Source organism: Pseudophryne corroboree, chromosome 8 (assembly GCF_028390025.1).
Source record: "Pseudophryne corroboree isolate aPseCor3 chromosome 8, aPseCor3.hap2, whole genome shotgun sequence".
NCBI lineage: Eukaryota > Metazoa > Chordata > Amphibia > Anura > Myobatrachidae > Pseudophryne > Pseudophryne corroboree.
Window position 1 is genome coordinate 175,627,747 of NC_086451.1, and position 17,811 is coordinate 175,645,557.

At 48.1% G+C, this 17,811-nt stretch overlaps 1 non-coding gene across 1 annotated transcript; it reads left to right on the forward strand.

Annotated features, from left to right (window-relative positions):
* The first annotated feature begins 4,757 nt into the window (after positions 1 to 4,757).
* LOC134951675 (U1 spliceosomal RNA) lies at positions 4,758 to 4,924 on the forward strand. Its single transcript, XR_010184371.1, has one exon. It is a non-coding gene; the product is annotated as a U1 spliceosomal RNA (small nuclear RNA).
* Positions 4,925 to 17,811: the final 12,887 nt, after the last annotated feature.

Here is a 17,811-nt window from a genome sequence, read left to right on the forward strand (position 1 = left end):
CAGTTGGTCCCAATGACGCGGTTGTTGTTTTTGGGAGTGATACTGGACACAGAAGAGGTTTTCTTCCAGTGGAAAGGCTCTGGAGATCCAGAGTCTGGTCAAACAAATTCTGAAACCAGCAAGAGTGTTAATCCATCAATGCATTTGGTTGCTGGGTAAGATGGTTGCGGCCTACGAGCCCATTCAGTTTGGCTGGTTCCATGCCAGAGTGTTCCAGTGGGACCTGTTGGACAAGTGGTCCGGATCCCACCTACACACGCACCGGAGGATAATCCTGTCTTCCAAGACCAGAATCTCACTCCATTGGTGGCTGCACAGTTCTCACCTCCTAGAGGGGCGAAGGTTCGGGATCCAGGACTGGATCCTAGGGACCATGGATGCAACCCTCCGAGGCTGGGGAGCAGTCACACAGGGGGAAAACGTCCAAGGAAGATGGTCAAGTCGGGAAAGTTGTCTCCACATAAATGTTCTGGAGTTAAGGGCCATTTAATAACTGCAGACACAGTACGCACTGGGACGGGTGCCCAGCATCCTCTACGGAATAAGAGAAAAGTATTTACCTGTAGGTATTAAAATCCTATTTTCTCTAATGTCCTAGAGGATGCTGGGGACTCCGTAAGGAACATGGGGATAGACGGCTCCGCAGGAGACATGGGCACTTTAAGAAAGACTTTAGTTCTGGGTGTGCACTGGCTCCTCCCTCTATGCCCCTCCTCCATACCTCAGTTTGATACTGTGCCCAGTGGAGACTGGGTGCTTTTCAGGAGCTCTCCTGAGCTTTCTGACAGAAAGTATTTTGTTAGGTTTTTAATTTTCAGGGAGCACTGCTGGCAACAGACTCCCTGCATCGAGGGACTGAGGGGAGAGAAGCAGCCCTACTCTCCGAGTTGCAAGGTCCTGCTTCTTAAGCTACTGGACACCATTAGCTCCAAAGGGATTAGCTCCAAAGGGATTGGTACGCAGGATCTCACCCTCGCCGTCCGTCCCAGAGCCGCGCCGCCGTCCCGCTCGCAGAGCCGGAAGATAGAAGCCGGGTGAGTATGAGAAGAAAAGAAGACTTCAGAGGCGGCAGAGGACTTCATGATCTTCATTGAGGTAACGCACAGCACTGCAGCTGTGCGCCATTGCTCCCATACACCTCACATACTCCGGTCACTGTAAGGGTGCAGGGCGCAGGGGGGGCGCCCTGGGCTGCAATATAAACCTCTTTTTGGCAGAAATATAACATATATACAGCTGGGCACTGTATATATGTATGAGCCCCCGCCAATTGTACAGTTTAAGCAGGACAGAAGCCCGCCGCCGAGGGGGCGGGGCTTCTCCCTCAGCACTCACCAGCGACATTTTTTCTCCACAGCACCGCTGAGAGGAAGCTCCCCGGACTCTCCCCTGCTTATACCACGGTAGACAAGAGGGTTGAAAAGAGAGGGGGGGGGCACATAATTTGGCGCAAATTACTTACAGCAGCGCTACTGTGCAAACATTAAGTTACTGTGCTATTCCTGGGTTATATAGCGCTGGGGTATGTGCTGGCATACTCTCTCTCTGTCTCTCCAAAGGGCAGAGCCGGCCATAGGCATAGGCAAACTAGGCAATTGCCTATGGCATTTGATATGCCTAGGGGCATCAGCAACTTCTGCTGATTAAAATGATATGCGGCATGCCTATATTCTGTGTGTAGCATTTCATATGCAGATACAGCCACAGTCTCACACAGTATATAGGCGTGCTGCATATCATTTTAATCGGCAGAAGCTGCGTGTGCATCCTAACAACATAGCAATGCAAATAAGATGCATTTTAATAAAAAAAGGTGCCCCAACGTTAGCATTGAGGCAAGATTTATGAGGACACATCTGTATCCAAGCAGAGGCAGAGGTCACAGTGTTAGTGGCAGTGTGAGTGCTGTGTGCATGTGAGTGGGTTGATTGTGCAGTAGTGTTCGGAATATGAGTAAGGAGCATTATGTGTGTCATGTAAAAATGCATTAATAATGTGCAACATATGTGTAAGGGGCACTATGTGTGTCATTATGTGTATAAGGGCATTAATAATGTGCGGCATATGTGTAAGGGACATTGGTGGTCATTCCGAGTTGTTCGCTCGGTAATTTTCTTCGCATCGCAGCGATTTTCCGCTAATTGCGCATGCGCAAGGGTGGTCATTCCGAGTTGTTCGCTCAGTAATTTTCTTCGCATCGCAGCGATTTTCCGCTAATTGCGCATGCGCAATGTTCGCTCTGCGACTGCGCAAAGTAAATTTGCTATGCAGTTAGGTATTTTACTCACGGCATTACGAGGTTTTTTCTTTGTTCTGCTGATCGTAGTGTGATTGACAGGAAGTGGGTGTTTCTGGGCGGAAACTGGCCGTTTTATGGGTGTGTGTGAAAAAACGCTGCCGTTTCTGGGTAAAACGCGGGAGTGTCTGAAGAAACGGGGGAGTGTCTGGGCGAACACTGGGTGTGTTTGTGACGTCAAACCAGGAACGAAACTGACTGAACTGATCACAGTTGTCGAGTAAGTCTGGAGCTACTCAGAAACTGCTAAGAAGTGTCTATTCGCAATTCTGCTAATCTTTCGTTCGCAATTTTGATAAGCTAAGATTCACTCCCAGTAGGCGGCGGCTTAACGTGTGCAATGCTGCTAAAAGCAGCTTGCGAGCTAACAACTCGGAATGAGGGCCATTATGTGTAAAAGGGCATTAATAAAGGTTGTCATAATGTGTAAGACGCATTATGTTTATAAGGACATTAGTGATGTGTCTCATATGTGTAAGGGGCATTACTGTGTGGAATTATGTGTATAAATGCATTACTAATGTGTGGCATTATGTGTATAAGGTGCTCTAATATGTAGCGTTGCGTATAGAAAGGGCATTTACTGTGTCGTCTAATGTGAATAAAGAGCAATAGGGTGTGGTGTAATGTAAATAAGGAGCAATTCAGTGTGATGTAATGTGAATACGGAGCACTACTGTGAGAAGTAACGTTTATAAGGTAAAGTAATACTACTGTGGGATGTAATGTGAATTATGGACACTATCGCGTGATCAAATGTGAATAAAATTGCAGTACTGTGTTGCGGAATTTTAATTGGGGGTACTATTGTGTGGACATGCCCATTGCCAGCAAAAACACACCCCTTTTTGGACTGTGCGCCAAATGTGCGAACTGTTCCTGTTTAAAATATAGGGGGTACAAACACCAAAATAAGTACTGTTATGGGTGAGGGTTGATGGTGCTGGGAAAGAGGTGCAAGGTCAGAGGCGGAACCAGCGGTGGTGCTAGGGGGCACCAGGCAAAATCTTGCCTAGGGCATCATATTGGTTAGGGCCAGCTTTGGCAAAGGGCCTTGTGGGGGAAATGTCTTCAGTAAAAGCATTCCCTGTGTGTGTGGTGTGTCGGTACGCGTGTGTCGACATGTCTGAGGAAGAAGGCTATATTAGAGAGGAGCGGGAGCAAATGAATGTGGTGTCTCCGCCGACACCTGATTGGATGGATATGTGGAATGTTTTAAATGCTAGTGTAAACTCATTGCACAAAAGATTAGACAAGGCTGAAGCTTTGGGACAGTCAGGGTCTCAACCCATGCCTGATCCTATGTCGCAGGGACTGTCAGGGTCTCATAAGTGCCCACTATCCAGATTGTTGACACAGATACTGACACGGATTCTGACTCCAGTGTCGATTACGATGATGCAAAGTTACAGCCAAAATTGGCAAAATACATTTGATATATGATTATGGCAATAAAAGATGTTTTGCACATCACAGAGGAGCCCCCTATCCCTGACAAGAGGGTACATATGTACAAGGGAAAGAAGCCTGAGGTAACCTTTTCCCCTCACACGAGCTGAACGAGTTATGTGAAAAAGCTTGGGAATCTCCTGCAGATTTCCAAAAGGATTCTTATGGCGTATCCTTTCCCATCAACGGATAGGTTACGATGGGAATCCTCCCCTTGGGTGGACAAAGCATTAACACGCTTATCCAAGAAGTTAGCCCTCCCGTCCCAGGATACGGCTACCCTCAAAGAGTCTGCTGACCGCAAAGAGGAGATTACCCTGAAGTCCATTTATACACATTCAGGTACCTTACTCAGACCGGCAATTGCGTCGGCCTGGGTGTGTATGTGTAGTGCTGTAGCGGCATGGACGGATACTCTAGATAAGGATACTATTTTATTGCCCCTGGGGCATATAAGAGATGCTGTCCTATATATGTGTGTATGCAAACTACAGGTGGTGCTGCATGGCTCACACCCTTTTACTTGTCTTGTAGAGCAACTCTGGAGCTGTTACTGGGTCCAGCTGCTGCAAGAAATCAGCTTGAATGCTTCAGGGGCTGGGGCATGGCCAACATGAGCCCCACACTGATGGGGGTGTATAAAGCGATCTAGGGGTCATCCAAGCGCAACCCCACAAAGGCCGCCATGCCCTGCGTGACCATTTTCTCTTTTCATATGCAGACGAGGGTTGCAGCCAACTATACCCATTGCTTGGATGACATCACCATATGCGAATCCATCTGCTGCAGGCCTTCCCCCAGGAATGCTTGCACTAGTTGTTGCATTTGGTTTGTTGTTTGGGGGGTGCTTCAGTATTAGGCAGCCTTCTTCCCTCACACATTCGTCTGAAAATGTGTTCTCCCTGCAGTTGTTGTCCCCAGATGAGAGTTCCCTTGTGCTGCCTCAGTTGAATCTCCTTTACTTGACGGAGGTGTGCCTGAGCAGCGGCCCTCCCCAGCCCTATCTCAAATCATACTTATTTTGCTTAGGTGATTCCATGGTCATGAAGATTGTTTTCCCAGGGTGAGGTTCATTCATTGCATTCTGGGTATGCTGACCTCTGTGATTTCCCCAAATGTGGGAATCTCGACTGCATAATTTGTGGTAGGGGGGGGGGACTGCATTTGTGCTTTCCCCTGGTTGGCTCTGGTATAATTTAGATCTCATTGTCTCAGGTCTCTCTCCCGCCTAGTTTGCTGTCTGTTTCCACTTCTCTTTTCTTGAGCCCCTCCCTTCTATGCCCTTGCGCACTATCCTGACTTCTCCCGTCTGCTTACTTTGTGCCTTCCAACGCACAATGCGAACTACAGGTGGTGTTGCAGGGCCCACACCCTTTTATTTGCCTTACAGAGCAGCTCTGGAGCTGTTACAGTGCCCAGCTGCTGCAAGAAATCAGCTTGAATGCTTCAGGGGCTGGGGCATGGCCAACATGAGCCCCACACCAAAGGAGGGTGGGGGGTGTTCAATGCGAACTAGGGGTCATCCAAGCGCCCCTTTTCTCTTTTCATATGCAGATGAGGGTTCCAGCCAACTTTGGCCCACTGCTTGGATGACATCACCGTATGCAAATCCGTCTGCTGCAGACCTTTCCCCAGGAATGCTTGTACTAGTTGTTGCATATGGTTTGATGTTTGAGGGTGCTTCAGTATTAGGCAGCCTTCCGCCCTCTCATTTTCATCTGAAAAGATGTGGTCTCCCTGCAGTTGTTGTCCCCAGACAAGAGTTCCCTTGTGCTTCCTCAGTTGAATCTCCTTAACTTGACGGGGGTGTGCTCGAGCAGCCGCCCTCCACAGCCCTATCCCAACACATGCTTTTCTTGCGTATGAGATCTCTTGATCATGAAGATAGTTCTCACAGGGTGAGGTTCATCCATTACATTTTAAAGTAGGAAGGTACAAATTACATATTCAAATTACATATATGTGCTGGATTCAAATGTTTTCCCCCCTTCCTTTCTCAATTGTGCCCATCAGCAGCTATTCTAATGTTGCTGCCAATGGGTGTGACACATTCATTTCTTCTGTGGGGTACACTGGACTCCACAAGGATTCACATTGGGGTGTAGAGTAGGATCTTGATCTGAGGCACCAACAGGCTCAAAGCTTTTGACTGTTCCCAAGATGCTCAGCGCCCCCTGCTCTATAACCTCGCTTCCATGAACAGGGAGCTCAGTTTGTAGTTGGTGCCTTCAGTAGCAGGCCACTTAACAGGGGGCTGCCTCAGGCAGCCTATTCTTAGCTATTAATTTTGACAAGAAAAGAAGAACTTTTTTTATAAGAATCTACAAGGGCTGCAGCAGGTTAGGTCTAATAGACATCTTTACTACAGCTCCATCACTCCCAGCGGCGCAGTATACTCCCGTGCCCTGGTTGCTGGGTCACTGCAGCGGAGGCTCCGGTTTCTTCCTAAGGTCAGTCACACACACACCGCCCTCCGGGATCACGAGGCCGCTGATGAAAGGGAGGTAAGGGACTTCTGTGCCCACACTATACCGTGATCCAGCGTGGCTGTAGGGGGTGGGCCATGTGCGCACTGGCGTGGACACTGATTACTGGGCAGCCGCTCCACTAGCCACCAGGGACAGTTAAGGAGCACAGCTCTGGGGGGGTTTTCTCTTATATTAACCCCATTTTGTACTACCCGCAGTGCATTGTGATAGGTAATAGAGCCTGATTCAGGTTGGATTGCAATCGCAATAAGCAATCCAACTGCAAAAATTGCTAAGAGCATACGCATGCGCCTGCATTTTCTGCGGCACCCCGCAGATAATGCGATCGCTTCTGACTGTCAATCGGTGCTGGGGGGGGGGGCAGCAACAATCCATTTCCAAGTCGGAGATGGAGCGGTGCATGGGCAGGGCTACAAAATGGGGTCGGCAACGGAGAAACAGGAGGCGTGGTCAGAGCTGCTGCATGACATCACATGCAGCAGCTGGGATCACAAAAATGGTGGCGGCTTCCTGCGCACACATACAGTCTGCACCAACAGGAGGCTAACCCATTTTTTATGATCACGCTGAACTGCACTGAGACTGCAATTTCAGCGTGGTCAAGAAGGGAGGCGGCATGCTGGGTGGCCCCAGCATGCGAACCAAAGGATTGCAAATTCTGTTACTTAGCAGAATTTGCAATCCTTACTGAATTAGGCCCATTGATTACAAAATGTATTTGTAAATATTTGAAGTTTTTCTTCAGGGACTAACACAAAAGATGCTTGGGGCTACTAACACATGGGTAAGCCACGTAAAGCTTCCCATGGGTCAGTGGCATCACAACGGGGTTGCGGCCCACACCCGAGTGTCACCCGCCAAGGGGGGTGACACCAAAGTGCCGGCTCCTCTTCAGTGACAGAATATGGGTGTTTCACTGTAACATTACGTGCAACACCCAGTTTCTGTCACTGTGCAGGAGCCAGCACCACTCACACACTAGTCCCCGGGTGCAGCACTCAACCCCCGGGATACCCGGAGCAACAAAATGGAGATTCAGGAAAACAGGCCACACCCCTACCTATGAGACCATGCCTCCTTTTTACCATTGCGCTGCTTATCTGCGCGCACTGCATTACAATCTCCCTCGCTGCCTCTCTGGGTGTCACCAATGATAGTGACACCTTTGCCATGCTTGTAGCAGCTGGTCCTAAGATCTACACCTCCAGCCCTGAGTGTTTGCCCTTGTGACTTGTTGATCATCATAGCGAAGCAGATTCTTACAGAAAACTGCAGGGGCTTAGATTGAAAAGAAAAACATTGACGAACCCATCATTTCAGCAACAGGGTCTGCCACACGGCTGACTGAAATGACTGGTTGGTTTGGGTCCCCACCAAAAAAGAAGCAATCAATCTCTCCTTGCACAAACTGGCTCTACAGAGGCAAGATGTCCACCTCATCATCCTCCGATTCCTCACCCCTTTCACTGTGTACATCGCCCCCCTCACATATTATTAATTCGTCCCCACTGGAATCCACCATCTCAGATCCCTGTGTACTTTCTGGAGGCAATTGCTGGTAAATGTCTCCACGGAGGAATTGATTATAATTCATTTTGATGATCATCATCTTCTCCACATTTTCTGGAAGTAACCTCGTACGCCGATTGCTGACAAGGTGAGCGGCTGCACTAAACACTCTTTTGGAGTACACACTGGAGGGAGGGCAACTTAGGTAGAATAAAGCCAGTTTGTGCAAGGGCCTCCAAATTGCCTCTTTTTCCTGCCAGTATACATACGGACTGTCTGACGTGCCTACCTGGATGCGGTCACTCATATAATCCTCCACCATTCTTTCAAAGGTGACAGAATCATATGTAGTGACAGTAGACGACATGTCAGTAATCGTTGCCAGGTCCTTCAGTCCGGACCAGATGTCAGCACTCACTCCAAACTGCCCTGCATCACCGCCAGCGGGTGGGCTCGGAATTCTTAGCCTTTTCCTTGCACCCCCAGTTGCGGGAGAATGTGAAGGAGGAGCTGTTGACGGGTCACGTTCCGCTTGACTTGACAATTTTCTCACCAGCAGGTCTTTGAACCTCTGCAGACTTGTGTCTGCCGGAAAGAGAGATACAATGTAGGTTTTAAATCTAGGATCGAGCACGGTGGCCAAAATGTATTGCTCTGATTTCAACAGATTGAATCCTGGTTAAGCGAATTAAGGGCTCCATCCACAAGTCCCACATGCCTAGCGGAATCGCTCTGTTTTAGCTCCTCCTTCAATGTCTCCAGCTTCTTCTGCAAAAGCCTGGCAGTGTCTGAACTGACTTCACGTGTGGCAAGTTCAAAGGGTTGCAGAACCTTACACAACGTTGAAATCATTCTCCACTGCGCTTGAGTCAGGTGCATTCCCCCTCCTTTGTCTATATCGTGGGTAGATGTATAGGCTTGAATGGCCTTTTGCTGCTCCTCCATCCTCTGAAGCATATAGAGGGTTGAATTCCACCTCGTTACCACCTCTTGCTTCAGAGGATGGCAGGGCAGGTGCAGGAATGTTTGGTGGTGCTCCAGTCTTCGGCACACGGTGGCTGAATGCAGAAAGTGGCCCGCAATTCTTCGGGCCACCGACAGCATCTCTTGCACGCCCCTGTCGTTTTTTAAAATAATTCTGCACCACCAAATTCAATGTATATGCAAAACATGGGACGTGCTGGAATTTGCCCAGATGTAATGCACGCACAATATTGGTGGCATTGTCCGATGTCACAAATCCCCAGGAGAGTCCAATTGGGGTAAGCCATTCTGCGATGATGTTCCTCAGTTTCCGTAAGAGGTTGTCAGCTGTGTGCCTCTTATGGAAAGCGGTGATACAAAGCGTAGTCTGCCTAGGAACGAGTTGGCATTTGCGAGATGCTGCTACTGGTGCCGCCGCCGCTGTTCTTGCTGCGGGAGGCAATACATCTACCCAGTGGGCTGTCACAGTCATATAGTCCTGAGTCTGCCCTGCTCCACTTAACCACGGACATGTGGACTAGTGGACCTTGGGTACAACTGCATTTTTTAGGACACTGGTGACTCTTTTTCTGAGGTCTGTGTACATTTTCGGTATCGCCTGCCTAGAGAAATGGAACCTAGATGGCATTTGGTACCGGGGACACAGTACCTCAATCAAGTCTATAGTTGCCTCTGAATTAACGATGGATACCGGAACCACGTTTCTCACCACCCAGGCTGACAAGACCTGAGTTATCCGCTTTGCAGCAGGATGACTGCTGTGATATTTCATCTTCCTCGCAAAGGACTGTTGGACAGTCAATTGCCTACTGGAAGTAGTACAAGTGGTCTTCCGACTTCCCCTCTGGGATGACGATCGACTCCCAGCAGCAACAACAGCAGCGCCAGCAGCAGTAGGCGTTACACTCAAGGATGCATCGGAGGAATCCCAGGCAGGAGAGGACTCGTCAGACTTGCCAGTGACATGGCCTACAGGACTATTGGCTTTCCTGTCTAAGGAGGAAATTGACACTGAGGGAGTTGGTGGTGTGGTTTGCAGGAGCTTGGTTACAAGAGGAAGGGATTTAGTGGTCAGTGGACTGCTTCCGATGTCATCCAAAGTTTTTGAACTTGTCACTGACTTATGATTAATGCGCTGCAGGTGACGTATAAGGGAGGATGTTCTGAGGTGGTTAACGTCCTTACCCCTACTTATTACAGCTTGACAAAGGCAACACACGGCTTGACACCTGTTGTCCGCATTTGTGTACAGGATGCATACCTTCATGTCCCCATTTATCCATCTCATCAGGCGTACCTCAGATTTGCGGTACAGGACTGTCATTGCCAATTTCAGACGTTGCTGTTTGGTCTCTCCACGGCCCAGAGAATTTTCACCAAGGTAATGGCGGAAATGATGGTTCTCCTGCGTAAGCAAGGTGTCACAATTATCCCGTACTTGAGCGATCTCATAAAAGCGAGATCAAGAGAGCAGTTGCTGAACAGCGTATCACTTTCACTGAAAGTGTTACAGCAACACGGCTGGATTTTCAATATCCCAAAGTCGCAGTTGGTTTCTACGACTCGTCTGTCTTTCTTGGGCATGATTCTGGACACAGACCAGAAGAGAGTTTATCTCCCGATAGGAAAGGCCCAGGAACTCATGACTCTTGTCAGGAACCTATTGAAACCAAAACTTGTGTCAGTGCATCACTGCACTCGAGTCCTGGGAAAGATGGTGGCATCATACGAAGCCATTCCATTCGGCAGGTTCCATGCGAGGACTTTCCAATGGGACCTACTGGACAAGTGGTCTGGGTCACATTTGCAGATGCATTGGTTGATCACCCTGTCCCCCAGGGTCAGGGTATCACTCCTGTGGTGGCTGCAGAGTGCTCACCTTCTCGAGTGACGCAGATTCGGCATTCAGGACTGGATCCTGGTGACCACAGAGGCAAGCCTCCAAGGTTGGGGAGCAGTCACACAGGGAAGAAATATCCAAGGTCTTTGGTCAAGTCAAGAGACTTGTCTTCACATCAACATCCTGAAACTAGGGGCCATATACAATGCCCTACGTCAAGCGGAGACCTTACTTCGCGACCAACCGGTTCTGATCCAGTCAGACAACGTCACCGCAGTGGCTCATGTAAACCGCCAAGGCGGCACAAGGAGCAGAGTGGCGATGGCACAAGCCACCAGAATTCTTCGCTGGGTGGAGAATCACGCAAGCGCACTGTCAGCAGTGTTCATTCTGGGAGTGGACAACTGGGAAGCAGACTTCCTCAGCAGACACGACCTACATCCGGGAGAGTGGGGACTTCATCAGGAAGTCTTTGCACAGATTACAAGTCGGTGGGAACTGCCACAGATAGACATGATGGCGTCCCGGCTCAACAAAAAGCTACAGAGGTATTGCGCAAGGTCAAGAGACCCTCAGGCAGTAGCTGTAGACACCCTAGTGACACCGTGGGTGTTCCGGCCGGTCTATGTATTTCCTCCTCTTCCTCTCATACCCAAGGTGTTAAGGATAATAAGACAAAGAGGAGTGAGAACAATCCTCATTGTTCCAGATTGGCCACGGAGGACCTGGTATCCGGATCTGCAGGAAATGCTCACAGAAGATCCGTGGCCTCTTCCTCTAAGACAGGACCTGTTGCATCAGGGGCCCTGTCTGTTCCAAGACTTACCGCGGCTGCGTTTGACGGCATGGCGGTTGAATGCCGGATCCTAGCAGTGAAAGGCATTCCGGTTGAGGTCATCCCTACGCTGATAAAGGCTAGGAAGGATGTAACGTCAAAACATTACACCGTATATGGTGAAATTATGTTTCTTGGTGTGAGGCCAGGAATGCTCCTACGGAAGAATTCCATCTGGGCCGTTTCCTTCACTTCCTACAAACTGGAGTGAATTTGGGCCTAAAATTAGGCTCTATTAAGGTCCAGATTTCGGCCTTATCCATTTTCTTTCAAAAAGAATTGGTTTCTCTTCCAGAAGTTCAGACTTTTGTAAAAGGAGTGCTGCATATTCAGCCTCCTTTTGTGCCTCCGGTGGCACCTTGGGACCTTAACGTGGTGTTAAGTTTTCTAAAATCACACTGGTTTGAACCACTTAAAACGGTGGAGTTAAAATATCTCACATGGAAGGTGGTCATGTTATTAGCCTTGGCTTCGGCTAGGCGAGTGTCGGAATTAGCGGCTTTGTCACATAAAAGCCCATATTTGGTGTACCATGTGGATAGAGCGGAATTGCGGACCCGTCCTCAATTCCTACCAAAAGTGGTCTCATCTTTTCACATGAACCAACCTATTGTGGTGCCTTTGGCTACGCGTGACTTGGAGGATTCCGAGTTACTTGATGTGGTCAGGGCTTTGAAGATTTACGTGGCCAGGACGGCTAGAGTCAGGAAAACTGAAGCGCTGTTTGTCCTGTATGCAACCAACAAGATTGGTGCCCCTGCTTCAAAGCAGGCTATTGCTCGCTGGATTTGTAACACGATTCAGCAAGCGCATTCTATGGCTGGATTGCAGTTACCGAAATCGGTCTAGGCTCATTCCACGAGGAAAGTGGGCTCTTCTTGGGCGGCTGCCCGAGGGGTCTCGGCACTACAGCTGTGTCGAGCTGCTACTTGGTCAGGTTCAAACACCTTTTCAAAATACTATAAGTTTGATACCCTGGCTGAGGAGGAACTCATGTTTGCTCAATCGGTGCTGCAGAGTCATCCGCACTCTCCCGCCCGTTTTGGAGCTTTGGTATAATCCCCATGGTCCTTACGGAGTCCCCAGCATCCTCTAGGATGTTAGAGAAAATAAGATTTTAAACCTACCGGTAAATCTTTTTCTCGTAGTCCGTAGAGGATGCTGGGTGACCGTCCCAAGTGCGGACTACTTCTGCAATACTTGTATATAGTTATTGCTTCAATAAGGGTTATGTTAGAGTTGCATCAATCCTGCACTGATGCTACAGTATGTTGTTTTTTCGTACTCATAACTGGGTAGTTTATCACAAGTTATACGGTGTGATTGGTGTGGCTGGTATGAATCTTGCCCTGGATTAACAAAATCCTTTCCTCATACTGTCAGTCTCCTCTGGGCACAGTTTCTCTAACTGTGGCATAGAGGGGCATAGAGGGAGGAGCCAGTGCACACCCAGAACTAAAGTCTTTCTTAAAGTGCCCATGTCTCCTGCGGAGCCCGTCTATCCCCATGGTCCTTACGGAGTCCCCAGCATCCTCTACGGACTACGAGAAAAAGATTTACCGGTAGGTTTAAAATCTTATTTTCTACTTTATTCTTTTCTATCCTAGTTTATTACGACCAACTTTCATCCAAGGAGTTTGATATTCTACTACCTGCATGCAATTTAAATTGCTTAAATTGTTTATATGGTTGATTTGTCCTTCACAATCCATAATCTGCAACTTGGATGTACTTGTGTCATTGAAAATCTTATAATAAAAATGTTTATATATTGAAAAAAAAAGTTATAAGACATATGCCTACCTACTAAATGGGGTAAAATTAGGGGATTCTGTACTGGAAAAGGACTTAGGTGTCCTCATAGATAGCAAGCTAAGCAGTAGTACCCAAAGTAGGACTGCAGCAAAGAAGGCTAATAAGATATTAGCATGCATAAAACGGGGTATTGATGCTAGGGACGAGAGTATTATACTCCCGTTATATAAATCACTAGTGAGGCCACACCTTGAATACTGTGTACAGTTCTGGGCACCGTACTACAAAAAGGATATCCTGGAGCTTGAAAAGGTACAGAGGAGGGCGACCAAACTAATTAAGGGCATGGAGATGATGGAATACAAGGAAAGGCTTGAAAGACTAGGCATGTTTACATTGGAAAAGCGGAGACTAAGAGGGGATATGATCAACATCTACAAATATATAAGGGGACAATACACAGAGCTTGCGCGGGACCTGTTTCTGGTTAGATCAACACAGAGGACTCGTGGACACTCGCTCAGGTTAGAGGAGAGGAGATTCCGCACAATACAGCGTAAAGGCTTTTTCACGGTAAGGACAATACGTGTTTGGAATTCCCTGCCCGAGGGAGTTGTAATGGCGAAATCTGTCAACACCTTTAAGAATGGGTTAGATAAATTCCTATTGGATAAGGATATCCAGGGGTATGGTGCATAGTCATGCATTATAATTACTATAAATAGGGATAAAATGCAATGGCTGACAGCAGCATCAGTCAGACATTTTAGTAAAATCATCATGCATAGGACACCACAAATAGGTTGAACTCGATGGACAATTGTCTTTTTTCAACCTCAGATACTATGTTACTATGTTACTATGTAATATTTGAAGAAACAAAATAAAATAAAGCTATGTATTGGGTTTCACTAACAAGCACATTGGAAGACTTGACTACTGTTAAAAGACATGCATTACATGGTATAGAGCCACAAACCACAATGTAGTAAAATAAAAACAAACTTACATGTGTATCAAACCTATGTGAGGCTTACATTGATAGTGCAAGATCAACACTCTATCAACTGTGCAAACTAGACTGCACATAAATGCCATAAAATTTATCTGAGATTTTAGTAAATAAGGCCTGTTGCTGTCCGGGTCACACAGCCGTCACGGCCCCGCCCCCATACGGTCCGGTCATGTCTGCGTTGTCCTGACTGTGCCCCCAAAATGGCGGCACAACGCCGCTGGCCCGACTCCTCATGCCCAGTGACCGCCTATGCCTGTCAATCAGGCAGAGGCGCTCACTGGGCAGAGATGCTGATCGCATCTCTGGCATGTGCCGGTGCACTGCGGCACCAGCACACACGCACTTCAGACCTGATCTCCTGTTGTGTGAATATGCACAGCAGGGATCAGGTCTTAATTAGGCCCTATATACAGCTGTCAGTAAAGCAGGGATGTGCTGCTGCCAGTGAGGCAGGGATGTTCTGCTGTCAGTGAAGCAGTGATGTGCTGCTGTCAGTGAAGCAGTGATGTGCTGCTGTCAGCGAGGCAGTGATGTGCTGCTGTCAGCGAGGCAGTGATGTGCTGCTGTCAGCGAGGCAGGGATGTGCTGCTATAAGTGAGGCAGGGATGTGCTGCCGTCAATGAGGCAGGGATGTGCTGCCGTCAATGTTGCAGGGATGTGTTGCTGTCAACGTTGCAGGGATGTGCTGCTGTCAGTGAAGCAGGAATGTGCTGCTGCAGTGAGGCAGAGATATGCTGCCCACTATCTCCCTATCACCCCTGCCTGAGTCGCACACTTTCCCTGTCACCCCTGCCTCAGTTACCCACTATCTCCCAGTCACCGCTGCCTCAGTCAACCACTATACCTGCGACCCCTGCCTCAGTCTCTTACTGTCCCTGTCACCCCTGCCACAGTCATCCACTATCTCCCTATCATCCCTGCCTTATTCATTTATTATCCCTGTCACCCACTTTCTTCCCATACTTACCCAACCCCTTCCTATCACCCCTCCCTCAGTAACCCACTATCTCCCTGTCACCCCTGCCTAAGTCACCCACTATCACTGTCACCCCTGCATCAGTCACCCACTATCTCCCAGTCACCCCGGCTTCAGTCACCCACTATATCCCACTCATACATGCTTCAGTCACCCACTATCTCCCAGTCATCCCTGCCTCAGTCACCTACTGACACCAGTGCAGATATTTCTGCTGCAGCCTCTCCACTCTCCAGCGTGAACGTCCTGACGACTGAGGAAATCCGCTTCCCAGTTGAGGACTCCGGGAATGAACACTGCCGATATTGCTGGCAGATGACGTTCTACCCAACTGAGGATTTTTTTATACTTCCAGCTTTGCCATGCAGTTTCGAGTGCCGACTTGATGATTTGTGTACACTACCGTGGTGGCGTTGTCCGATTGTACTTGAACAGGCCTGTTCTGTACTAGAGGCAGGGCCAGTATCAATGAATTGAACACTGCCCGCAATTCCAGAATGTTTATCGGGAGGAGAGATTCCTCCCTGGTCCACCGATGGTGAAGGGTCGTCATCACGGCCATGACCTTGGTGAATTTCCGAGGTGCCGTGGCCAAACCAGAAGGCAGGACCTGAAATCCAAAAACTAACCAAGCACAACACTGCTTAGCTTCCAACATCAGATGAGATTGGACATATCCAGTGTGATGCGGCTGTAGATGATTTTTGCTGTTTCTAACTTCTACATCAATGAATAAGTTTCAAAATAGAATGCATCAAGAGAACGGTGTTGGTAGTATAAAACTACCTACAGCACCTGGTATTCCCAGGTGGTCTCACATCCAAGAACAAACCAGGCCTAAGATCAGGTGATATTGGGCATATACAGTGTGGTGTGGCTGTAGATGAGCTTAGTGGTTTCTGTTAGAGTTCTTCTACTTCTAACTACTAGTACATAAATGAATAAGCGGCCGATTTATTAAACCTGGTGGAATGATAATTTGCATGGTGATAAAGTACCTAATTGCCATGTCACAGGCTGGGTTTGAAAAATGACAGTTAGGAGCTGACTGGCTGGTACTTTATCACCTTGCACTTTATCAGTTCACCAGGCTTAATAGATCTGCCCCAATGTTTCAAAATGGAATGCATCAAGAGAACGGTGTTGGTATTGTAAAAATACACACAGCTCCTGGTATTTCCTGGTGGTCTCCCATCCAAGTACTAAAACCAGGACCAACACTGCTCAGCTTCCATGATCAGGAGAGATTGGGCAAATCCAGTGTGCTGTGGCTGTAGATGAGCTGGTGGTTTCTGTTAGAGCTTTTCTACTTCTAACTTCTGGTACATAAAAGAATACATGTAAAAATTAAATGTACCAAGAAAAGGGTGTTGGTAGTTTAAAAACACCTAAAGAATCTGATAATACATGGATGGGAGACTGCTTGGTAGTAACAAAGTCCAATACTGCTTTGCTTCAAAGATCAAATGAGATTGGGCATATCCAGTGTGGTGTGGCTTTAGATAAGCTTTGTGGTTTCTGTTAGAGCTCTTCTACTTCTAACTACTGGTACATTAATGAATATGTATAAGGTTGTAGTTTATCCAATATGCCTTTACTACCTTACCTTACCCCCCCCCTCCCCTCCCCTCCTTATAGCTTCCTTTGTTCTCTCCTCGTGTGTGCGTTATTTGTTTTCTCATACGTCCTAGAGGATGCTGGGATCACATTAAGAACCATGGGGTATAGACGGGATCCGCAGGAGACATGGGCACTTTAAGACTTTCAAAGGGTGTGAACTGTCTCCTCCCTCTATGCCCCTCCTCCAGACTCCAGTTTTAGAATTGTGCCCAGTGAGACTGGATGCACTACAGGGGAGCTCTACTGAGTTTCTCTGAAAAGACTTATGTTAGTTTTTCTTATTTTCAGGGAGGCTGCTGGCAACAGTCTCCCTGCTTCGTGGGACTTAGGGGAGAGAAGTATGACCAACTTCTAGTGAGTTCAATGGCTCTACTTCTGGCTGACAGGACACCATTAGCTCCTGAGGGTGCTGATCGCTGGGTACGCCTAGATGCCCACTCCCGTAGCCTGCCATCACCCCCTTACAGAGCCAGAAGTCAGAAGACAGGCGAGTAGCAGAAGAACAGATGGCATTCTGAGGTACCACGCAGCGAGTGGAATGCTGTGCGCCATGCTCCCACACAAACACAGGCACTGCAGGGTGCAGGGCGTTGGGGGGGGGGGGGGCACCCTGGGCAGCATAAATTCCTCACAAAAGGCTTGCAAAAGTGGACATTAGTGCCTGGGCACTGTCCTTACCCCACCAGCGTAATTAATTATTTGTTTCTGAGCGGGACAGAAGCGTGCCATTACAGCGGCGGGGCTTCTTCCTCACCTCACCAGCACATCTATAGAGCGTTACAAGTCTATCACTATAGAGTTTATTATTTCCCAGACTGTGTACTTTTGACGCTGGGTTGTGAGCTGAAAAATCCCATCTGTCCCTCTGACAGATTTACTGTAGGTCTATCCCCCATAAGCCGATGTGTCTGTGGGTACTTGGTACATGTGTGTCAACATGTCGGTGGCTGAATGTTTTTCCCAAAGGAAACTATATTAGGAATGCAGACATATGATGGTGGCCCTGTTGGCACCACCAATAACTGACTGGGTGAAAGTTTCAG